This window comes from Pinus tabuliformis, chromosome 5_2 (assembly GCF_031772625.1).
Source record: "Pinus tabuliformis cultivar Carrire ecotype Pingquan chromosome 5_2, CPIR1, whole genome shotgun sequence".
NCBI classification, from domain to species: Eukaryota; Viridiplantae; Streptophyta; class Pinopsida; order Pinales; family Pinaceae; genus Pinus; species Pinus tabuliformis.
The window spans coordinates 940,610,140-940,621,459 of record NC_142306.1 but is presented as its reverse complement, the minus strand read 5'-3'; the positions used below and the strand labels follow the sequence as shown (position 1 = coordinate 940,621,459).

The 11,320-nt window shown below is 38.4% G+C and overlaps 1 pseudogene; it reads left to right on the top strand.

The window, feature by feature from the left end:
- The first annotated feature begins 9,288 nt into the window (after positions 1–9,288).
- On the top strand, positions 9,289–10,635 carry LOC149162359 (uncharacterized; annotated as a pseudogene).
- Positions 10,636–11,320: the final 685 nt, after the last annotated feature.

Below are 11,320 nucleotides of genomic sequence, written 5' to 3'. Positions count from 1 at the left end.
GAATCATCTTAGAGAGCAACAACATAGGGTAGCAGACCTACGCTTGACAAGGCAAGAGGAAGGCTATTGACAACATAGAGGCTGAGCAAAGCTAAAATTTCAAAGTAGATCCACTTGTGTTAAGAGAAGCTTTGGATATTGAGGCAAAGAGGACACAACACGATAAAAGGATTGCATAAAGACAGAGGGAGAAGCATAAATTAGAGGAAGCAGAAAAGGAGTTTTAGGAGTTGAAGCGACAACTCAAGGAAGAACAAGAGATGCAGAGAAAAGAGAAGGAAGCGTAGCAAGAACATGAACAAAAAGTTGCACAACATGCACATATTGATGAAATTACACCTATACAAGTTGTTAATTCATCCAAGCAGCTGGCATATAGCAGACAGGGTGAACTGTCACAAGAGGAGGACTTTTTTCAAGATATTGAACAGATGTTGGAATAGATGGACACTGATGTGGTTCAACTAGAATTAGGTAAATACATTGACCTCATGCCTCAGAACCAAGAGATCACTCCACTACCTACACCAGATTTGGGAGGAGAGCACGTCCCAAGTGATTAAGGAGACACTGAAATCCATGAGGACATTTAGAAAGTGGATGTGCACAACATATTCATCGACAAGTCACAACACAAAGTTGTGTAGTTGTACAGAGTGCCCAATATAGATGTTCATGTATCTCCTGTGCAGTTTGAAGAACGATTGATCATGTCTGATGTGTGCAAGCATCCAACTGCATTAAACGATGCTACCAAGGCATATGCTGAAGCCACTAGCTCAATTGATAGATTCTTGATAGCTGAGAATGAGTGCATGGCTAAGGAGCTACAAGCGCCCAAGCAGGGAGAAGGGAAAGTTACAGCATATGCCAGAGTAGAGTTAAGGAAAGCGATACTTGATGAAGTATCGTCTTTCGAGACAATCATGCAGAAGTTGTACTTCAAGTTTGTCATAGTGCATAAGTCAATTGTCCATCTTAACAGTTGGTATCAACACTGTGCTAGGAGAGCACACATCTTCTCAGACATACAAACTGTTTTTGATCACATCCAAATATTGAAAATTTGGTATAGGGGAGCCCCATTGCACCTACAAAATATGGTGAAGCCAAAGGTAGTGGAACTGAAGTCACACATCCAGAGTCAGATACGGAACTATGAGGAACTTCCACAGCTCATCACCATCTTACAAGCTTCACATGCATGAGTGTTCAGGAGCATGCATGTCATTTGCACACGCATGCGATCCAACCCATTGGTACACTCAATGAGGTGAAAGAAAAGAACCAACTCTGACTAGATATGGACATTTACTTCGATCGGTTTATGTCCATAACCACTAGAGTAGACTTGCAGATGAGCATAGACACTATGCACCAATATGTCGATGGTTCAACTGCACTTAAGACCATGATGCACATGCTATCTGACAAGTTGGACAAATGTGCCAAATCAGTGTACTCGAATGAAAGATAGGCAAGAATTCATTTTCAGAAGGATGTCACCATGGTGTATGCAGACACCATAATGGACTACCGAGCTTGGCATCAGTTCGTCATTGTCGATCATCGAGAGGATGTCGAAGAGTTAGTCTTCCCACAGTTGTCCAGGTCTTAGTGATGTCCTGGATGGATTACTCAAGCCCATTTTGTCTCACATGGGTACACTGGATGGTTTACTCAAGCCCATTTTGTCTCACATGGGTACATGTGTAGATTGTATTGTAAACATGTTGTAAAGAGAAATACCAAGTGTTAATAGTAGAATGTAATAGTCATGAGGGTAGTCGAAGAGTCACAAAGGGGAATGTCAATGGTCACCCCAACCTTTTCTATTTATGGAACCTGATAACTGATTGTATAGGATTTTGGGATCCAAGCTTCCTATAGGTATAACTTAGAGATAGCTTGGAGTGTATTGTAGTGGCCCTTGGCTTCTCCACAGTGCAAAGCTAGTAAATCTCTTTAGAGGAGCAGGTGGCATTGATTGTAATGTTCTACTATTGGGGCTAGTTTTTGTCATCATTGTATGTATGATTGGATCTTTCACTCTTTTAATATAACATAGATAACACATTTCATGAATATATTGTTATTGTAGTTCGACTCTCATGGTTACTCTAATGATGCATGTAGTTGTAATTTGCGCATGTATGTATGGATTGTTCCGTATGTGTTTGTATGAATATTATCGAAGTGTGTTGTTGTTATAGTCCATCTATTTGGATCGTCGGCTATCCTGCTTTCCATCTCATGATGTCTTTCATATCGGGTGCTCCCTTTCAAGCTGTGTGCTATCATAGGCGTCTAAGGGGCACAATCTTCCCCCCTTCTATTTGCTAGAGCCTTTTATGCGCCTTCCTTGACTTGCAGCAAGGTCACACCCTTTTTTCCAACAAGGACATCTTACTTATCTCTGTGTGCAACCACAATCAAGGCGATACCATTCTATCCACTACTGGGAATCCTACTCCAAACAAGCTGAGGTCTAGTTGGGACTTGTTACCGGGAATATCCCATGACATGTTGGCGGGTCCAGCATCGTCAACAAGTATATTATATTTTGTAGATGTTTCAAACTTTTTAACACCAAATATCTCAAAAAAATTATAATATTCTTATTAACATCTCAATATATCATTTTTGAAAATAAATTTTGGTAACGAAGATAACACTTTTCCTCTCCATTGTCAAAGTAAATGCACCTGATATTATAATAGAAATTGCACTAAATGTTTCAAAGGAAACACCATAAGCCAATAGCATATAACACTAATTGATACTTCTTTAACAAATATTGTAAACAAAATACAAGGACCATGTTACAATCAAATATTACTACAACACTACTTCATTGAGCCTTACAAATCATGAGGCCTATTTTGAAGTTAAAGACCTTGTCTGATTATGCCAACATGAATGCCTCATAAATAAATAAATAAATCATTTTTTTAGTACACTTTCTCTATATTTCTTCTTAATCACTTAATCTCGCTATAAAGAATCTTAATCAGTACAAAGGAAATTTTCTATAGTTTAAAATATGTCTACAAAGGACTACAATAATTTTGTAAATAAATTTTGAATTTCAATGGGAACTAAGATCCACCCTTATAAAACTGCACATATCTCCTATTTGGAAATTGAACCCAATAATAGCATCATCTACACCTCTTCTTGAGAAAATTGCATGTGTTTCTCTCCTGACTATTGAGTTACCTTTGTATTATTTCCTTCGTGATATTTAAAAATATTCAAATGATCACATTCCTCTTCACCCATAATTTCCTTGGTATCTGCCATGATCTTGTTTTAATCCAATAAATTATGCTCAAGAAAATATAACCCATGTCATGTATTTTAAAATAATGTAGAGATAACTGAACAATAATTAAACTATTTTATCCTTAAAATCGAGCATGTGAGATCCATAAGCACCATAATGGAAACACTACTTGTTTACATCAAAAGTCCACACCTCACCTTCATTTTAAGATAATTTCCCCAAAATTTATATAACCTACTTTTCTGTGTGACTCGTAAAAACATGAAAGTTATTATATGTGTTCCAATCTGATTAAAAAGTGATATAGTAAATCACAGGTGATAAAATGTGTTCCATTCAAATTGAAAAATGATCTAATAAATCATGGGTGACAAAACAAATATTCTAAACCTAAGGACAAAAGAAATGAAAGAGGAAAGTTGAGAACGGAAAAATTAAAAATACTAAGGTGTTAAATTTCAAATAGTAGTATATGAAAGGTAAATTAGCCGAGATCAACCATATTATCACATTTTTCTATATCCCACTAGTGCACCTTGCTTCTTATGCAACCCTCCCCTTAAACCTAGACTTTAAATCCTAACCCTCATAGTTGCTTCTTCACTTGTCCCCTCTCTGCTTCTCCTACGAATCTCTAAACGATATCCTTCACAATCTCTTGATTTCCTTGCGTTCTCTTCTTCCCTCTAGCAGGCCGCATGAATGGGCTAGAAGCCCTTGAGGCTCCTCTAATAGGGTAGAAAATAACACTACAACTCACCTCCATGCTTGCGATTTAACCAAAAGTACCTATGCACCATAGAACTCTTATAGAATATTTAGAACTTAGTAAAGGTTTTTTAGAATGCAATGATGCCAAATGATAAATTTCAATGTATTTGGATGAGATACTACTGGAGGATCTAGATCTATGTATCGAACACGAAGCATAATCATTCAAAAGAGGTAATTTTTTTTTACTTCTAAGCCTAACTTAAAAAGTACCAAAGCATATTGTGTGTTCGATGATAATAACATTAAACCTTATCATAAATATGGAAAACATTGTATTTTTACATATTTCTTGGCACTTTGTAGTTTCCATGTCGATCATCCTATCAACCTAAGAATGGAAATGACTACAATACAAGTTGACGTTTGTGGAGAAGATCACAAAAAGTACTTCCTCCATTGATCGTGATATGGCATTGAGGTGTGTAAGGTTCTCTTCTATTTTTCACTATGGTAGAATATAATTGTGCATGCACTAAGTCACAATCTCTTTCTTTTGCTAGCATTATATATATGTAGAATACTTATTTCATGGTTAGATATAATGAATTCTGTCAAATAATTAGGTTCGTCTCTCAGTGTGTGTAAATCTATAGGCATGTATATTAAAGGCACAGCTCTGACACTTGATGGACTAAATGGCCACTTAAATAAATTCAAAGACACTAATACGTCCCCAACCATTAAGACAAAATCACCCGCTAGATGATGCACATGCAAAGTGTGCCAAAGTTGTCATGTTCTAAAGAAAAGTAAATGGTGGAGAGTTGGTCTCTTATGGTGAATCACTAAAACTTATTGTAATTTCATCAAGATAATCATCATCAAATAAAGCTTTAGACCACAAAATAAAAATTTATACCCAGAAGCAAGTGCCATCAATCTTCTAATGGTCCAAAGACAAATATGGGTGTTGAATATACATAACTTAAGGAGGAAAATAGTATTTCAGCAGGAAGCCTAAGAAGTACAAAAAAATATACAAAACTAGTTTGGGAGGAAGCCTAAAGAGTACTAGAAGCATACATAACTAAGTTAAAGAGGGTAATGTCAACAAACAATACTACAAGTCCATTACTTATCTCTGTTGATTCTTATGAGCCATGAATAGTCCAAATTCTCTAAAAAAGGATCACATTGATAACACTTGGAATACATAATGAAATTTGCTCTTGGAGTGTTCTTCGTCATTGGCTTCCCATGTAAAATGGCATCAAATGAACAAAACTACCTTCTCCTTCCTAGAAGAGAATCTCTAAGAAGAATATACGGCTACGAAATAGATCACAATTATTATTTTTAATTAAAAAAAGCATTCTTTCTATAATCAAAGAAGAAAATAGAAAGGAAGGTATGGAAATGCTAACTACACTTCTCAGCTGCAATCAACACACGAAAAGAAAATCAATGGTTTGTACTAATACTTTGGTGCGTAGAAATATTAGAATTATGGAATATAAAGAATTCTATTCAAATTCCAGGGGTGAAACGCAAACCAATTTGTTATAACGTTTCCCACCATTTCAATTTTGAATGATTTGTCTAGCTCGCACCTCCAGATTTCACAAGCTTATCTTAGGTTGCCTTCCTATTCAAAGTTCTCATTTCATCTTTAATATTGAGGGCGAGATGAAGCCCGGAGAAGGCAAAAGACTATACAAAATCACATGAGAAAAGAAGGGGCAATAGAATAACTAAAAACCTCTTAAACATGGTCTTCAAAAGAAGCCTACTATCATTAGTTTTGTCATCATTCTGATAACTTGCATTAGAGAGTTGCAGAGAAAGGAGAATTTATGAATTCAATTACAATCATCCTTGTTTTCTCCAAACTTCAGTCACCCCCACATATTTCCAAATTCATGCATAGGTGTAAGAAATCGTTTTTCATTTAGCGCTTTGGTTAGAACTCCCAACCGTTCGAATCCCTCAAGAAGAGATGAGATGAAAATTCGAAAATAACTACCATACTTGTAATGAATCATAGTGGAAACCATTACAATTCTCTACGAGACAGGATACTTATAATACATATTTCAACACTAGAATCAACTCCATTGAAATAATACTAACACTGAATTTTCTGGATACAGACTATAACTTAGATATTGAGTGGTTATTGATTTGGATAAGAGACATGCACAAATCTATAAATGGATAAAAGTATCAAATGCCTCAACTACAGTCATCGCAAGTCAAAAACTGACTTCTACCAACCCATATTGTTTCACAAATAAAGGATATCTCCTCCAATTATTGCAATCTCCCCCCATTATAAATACTAAATAATCAAGGGTAAGTGGATATATTCATTTTACCGACTTAGAGGTAACCTCACCAGGAGGAAGTTAGTCAGAAAAAGCATTTTTAAACATTTCAAATTATGAAGATTCTAACTTATTTATCAATCTTTAGCATTATACCAATTTTCATTGACTGAACTTTGTCGCCCCAGCCTTTTCCAACACTTGTTTAAATAAACAAAATATATGATGATAAACAATTTTCCAAATTCCACAAAACAAAACCTTATAAATCCTAAAACTTTAGTGCAACCAAAAAAGCCTAATAAATGAAGTTAGAATGTATCTTTTGATTCACATGACTTCTTAATAGTTACTTAAAAGAAATTTCTCATGTTTACGATGGTTTTTATGAGGCTATAACATTATCATATTGTGGATATGCACTTTGATCAATGATAAGACTTGAGTATTATCCTCGATGCAGCTAGCTGGACATATGGCTGGGTAAAATACAACGTAAAACTAGGTCTAAACACCAGGCTCTATGTGCTATACAAAATAATTTCCAGAACAAATCCGCCTTCGAGGAGTGATCATGTCTAGGGCTTAGTGGTTGAATAATAATTCAATACATGCTTGATAAGTCAAGCAACAAGACCAGAACCAAGTGTCGTGTACAAGCAATTCCTATTACTCCAAGTCAAATACTCAGAAAGCTTTAACGATGATGTTATCAGACTAACTATGCTCTAAGACACTTAGCATAGTAGTGATCATAGTAGGGAACACCAAATACTGAAGAGATATCAAGGAAGCCACGATGGCAACAAAAACAATCAGGTATCTATCTTCTAGGGAATCACACACAACAATTTACTGAGATCGATATGATGCAAATATTAAAATAAAGATTGGCCAAACATATGCCTATCCAGACATTATTTAGTGAAGAATCAGCCGTTAAAATATTTTCTTATCCATAATCATTACCACTATGTTATGCCATAAAATCCTATGTTACCAAAGATGGGAAACAGAAAGAAACAGGAATGGAATGAGAAATAGGGTAGGGGCTTTGGAATGATAAGAAATGCAATTCTGTTTCATCTATGACATCATATGTTAAAACTGGTTATAATTTATTAATATAGGGTTGAAGCAGGAATGGAAATGAAACTAAAAATGGCCCTTGTGGTCAAGTCTTTGGTAGAACTTAAGGTTAAGGAAAAAATATAATAAGGTATATTTATGAAACTCAAAATCAAAATGAAGATGAGATTGAACTAGAAACAAGATAGCGATACAGGCTTCCAATTTCTGTAAACATTTAGCTTTGCTAACTTATCTTATGATGTGCACAGGATACAACATGATATCATTTTCTAGGAGACACTTTCCTTCCAAACCATTATACGAAATCCATTTAGTGTAATACAAACTAGTTCTCCAACAAGTATTCACAATGAGCCTAATCTGAGCTCAAACACTTACCTGTTCTCAAACTTCATCAGAAACTTTCAGTTGATTATAAGACAAACAATCTAAAGCTTGATCGAGTTCCAATTATCCCATATTTCTAGGAAGATAATGTCAGCAATGTAAGTGTAAGAAAAAACAACTCTAGAGTAATGTACAGTTATAAATAATTAATTCCTACTTGTCTATGGTTGTAATTCTCCATTTGAGGAGTTTTTTCCTACATAATAGGAATTTAGTTTCTCCTAGTTTAGTGTGTGGTTGAAAGAATCTCTCAACCACACTAGTGTACGTCCAGGATAGAATTCCTATCTTGAGACTATTGATTGTATAAATATGTGTGTAATTTCCTCATTCAAAAATATAGAGAATATATTGTTGTGTGTAATTTTATCTTGGTATCAGAGCCTGTGAGGGCCTGGCCCCTCCTGGGCTTGGCCCCTCCTGGGCATAGAGAAATAAACTACTTTTGTTTGTCCATCATCGTGGGTCGATGGAGATACCAGAGATCGCTGCCTGTCACAGTGATGAGGGCTTGTTGAACAAGATAGAGGGCGTAGCGTGGAGAGGAGAGAGTAATGAAGGCTTCCGACTGGTAGAGACCGTCAGATGCGTTTTAGCTAAAGAAATCGATCCACAGATCAAAGCCAGAATGATCTGCGTGTAGAGAAAACATTCTGCAATAGGAATCTGTCATGTTGGTTTAATATACCTGAGAGTTAGACCATAGTCCTGGTGTGGAGATCTGTTGGCGAGTGTAAAGACCTGAGCAGTGAACTGTTGCGGTGTCATGGTGCTCACAAAAACCCTGACCTTCGCAGCAGTCTTCTCGGACTTCAGGGATCCAATGCCGTGGCTTCATAAAAACGGGGCTCAACAATCGCGTTGCGTACCAGTTCGTGGCTCTCTTCGGGAGCTCATCGATAGGGTCAGGTATCCGGTCTGGTGTCTCTGATCGTGGCTCTGCTTTTTCTTTATGTGATCTACCCGCCCTTTGTCAAGAGCAGCCCCAATGCGCCAAAGCTCGCCAAGGAGAAGTTGGAGAAAATGGGGCTTCATAGCGATGGTGGGGAGCATGTGACTAGTTTTGAGAATTAAATCGGCCGACGATGGAGAGCCAATTGTGGCGCGCAGAGTGCTGCTTGTGCGTTGAGCTGCTGGAGTCGATATTACCCATCCGACTGGATCGAGGGCAAGTATGGTATCCAGGCAAGGCCCAAGGCATTTATAGCTTGGCTCTGGAAGCGATCTGGCATGAGGATTCGCGGAGTTTCTTGAAAATATTTTCTTGTAATTGCAAAATCTCGAATCTGCATGGCCTTAGTTAGGTACATGGACCATGCGGCATGTAATCTTTGAATGTTGTGCAGGTTTTTCTGTATTGGAAGATTATCGATTGGTTCTTCCATTGCTTTCTTTAAATTTTCATCCGTGCCGAGCGTAAACCCCGACAGTTTCCTCATGGCTGCAAGTCTCAATATTGTTTCCAAAGACTGTCGTCTGATGGCCGCCGGGGCGAGCTATATGGAGAAGCTCTTGGGATTTTCCCCGCAGAATTTGAATTCTAATTCTGCTGCCTCAGATGAAGGCGATTTGAATGAGCTTAAGGAGGAGGATGTCTGGGAATTTGGCCCGACGCGGGATCGAGCCCGGCACAGTACAAGACGAAGGAAGAGAATTTTCAGTCCCGTCACAAGATGGACTCTAGCAGCAATGGTGGCGGCAATGGGGCCGCCGTTGAGCCTGGCAGGTCGCTGCAGAGCGGCAGCATCAGGCGCTGGAAGGAAACCGGTGGACTCTCCGTTGCCTTCGAGGAATCCAACCGATCGCGCCTCTCGCCTCTCACACGGAGCTCCGCCTTCTTCAGCATGACCCCCGGGAACCGAATCTCTGTGAGGATGATCGTCGGCATCTTCGGGGCCTGTCACTCCGAGAATGCTCCATTTCTGAATGTACCGAGCAGAACATGGCGCATTCGTTTAACATGGCATACGCGGAGGCGGATTTTCCATAAGCTATCCGCTGGCTAAATTGCTCTCAGAGATCTTGGACGACTGCATTGATCGGTATTCGAGTTTGTATGGGAGCTTTGGTTTACCAAAGAAATATGATATGCGTTGTTCGTGGGTGTGGGCCTTCAGGTATTTCAACAATTTGTGAGATTCTTTGCAGATCAAGGAAGCCGGATCTCTGTTTTTTGTTTGCAAGCCGCAATTTTTTGTTCGACAGATCTGTTGCATCATGATCTGGCATGGTTGATTCTCTGATATACGCTTGTTGGCTGACTGGTTGAGTTGATCCACTGTTTGTTGATGCTTCCATGTATTGGAATCGCTATGTGGCTTATGGATACATCCGGTAGAAGAACACTTTTGCTTACAACTATGCCTTTTTTTTTAATTGTGTCGCTTGTGATTTTGATGGTGTCAAACTCGATTACAATGGGCACTGTGGTTAAAGCTGCTATATCATGTGTTGGTGTTGTTGCATACATTTGCCTTTTCATCATGGGCTTTGGACCAATACCAAATATCCTATGCGCAGAGATATTTCCCACCCGTGTTCGGGATGTCTGTATTGCGATATGTTCCTTGACATTTTTGGATTTGTGACATCATCGTAACTTACACTCTTCCTGTATTATTGGATTCAGTGGGTCTTAAAGGTGTATTTGGCATTTATGCAGCAGTCTGCTGCGTTGCTTGGGTGTTTGTGTTTCTAAAAGTTCCAGAAACGAAGAGAATGCCACTGGAAGTTATAACAGAGTTCTTTGCAATGTCTGCTAAGAAGGTAAATCTGCTAACACTCCGTGATAGCCACCAGCTTGTGTATTTCATTCTCAAAATCAGAATTTAATGGTCGCTATGATGTAAGTTCCCAATGGGCGAAGTGTGTGAGGAGATCAATCTGCAAAGAATTGGCGTCGATGCACAAGAACCTGCGTGACCTGAGTGATGGTCACCGAATTGAAGCATATTGGAAATCTGGTATTACAGAGTGTTGATTCTCTTGACAGGACATCTAAATGATGCAGAAACTGCACTGGATTCCCTTTCAATCTGCATGAATATTAATGGAGTCGAGGTGATGATACCGCTCGCCTTTCTCGCCAATTGGATCGGGATGGCAGTCTATTGTTGCTTATGTGAACATAGGGTGCTACTACGTAATTGGGGTTCCATTTGGAGTGGTGCTTGGCATGGTGTTTAATTCTCTGATGATGCAATATATTGATTAACTGTCATGACAATAAAACTAGTTGTAATTTAAGTGACATTAGTCTGACCAACTATTGTCACAATTCTGAATGTGTGTTGGAACTGGTCATTCCAACACTAAGCAAATTTGCAGGGAATGGTGAACACATGACAGTGAAAATGACATCAATTGGAGCTACATCAGAGATTGGAGGATGATCGAGATCGTGTTGCAGATTGTTAGCGAGCATGAGGCAGTATGCTTGAAAACAATGACTAGCCTTGATACTGTGAGTAGGAGAAGTGGCATACTGAAATGCGATGGAGGATTGGACCGTAGAGTC